We start from the raw sequence: 417 nt of genomic DNA, 5'->3' as shown, positions 1-417 counted from the left end.
ATGTTCTGCGTAGCGAGATGTTTTGAAGCAATTTAAAGGTTCTTATTAATGCATTAATGCAATTCTGAAATTGAGCAATTTGAACGATGTATCTTAAGGGTGCGCTTTTGAAATAAATGCCCTTTTAAATAAACGTCTCAGCACCATACACTCCACAGATAATCTCAAATTCTATTGCATTTTATAAAAATCATAAAAATATGTTTTCAATTTGCTTTAGGTAGGAGATGATCTATAAATAGAAACAATACATTCATAAGGCATGTAGTTTTCTTTCTCACTGTTGGATAAATGCTGTAGTTTTCTGCTGTCTTAAGAGTCATTACTGAAGGTGGAATGAAAGGTATACAACTCCATACTCCATACATGATTTTGTGATCATTGGTAGTTCCTTCATGACATAGACCATATGTATTT

This window comes from Electrophorus electricus, chromosome 7 (genome assembly GCF_041902795.1).
Source record: "Electrophorus electricus isolate QZ-2024a chromosome 7, ASM4190279v1, whole genome shotgun sequence".
Lineage (NCBI taxonomy): Eukaryota > Metazoa > Chordata > Actinopteri > Gymnotiformes > Gymnotidae > Electrophorus > Electrophorus electricus.
Note: the sequence above shows the minus strand (reverse complement) of the source record.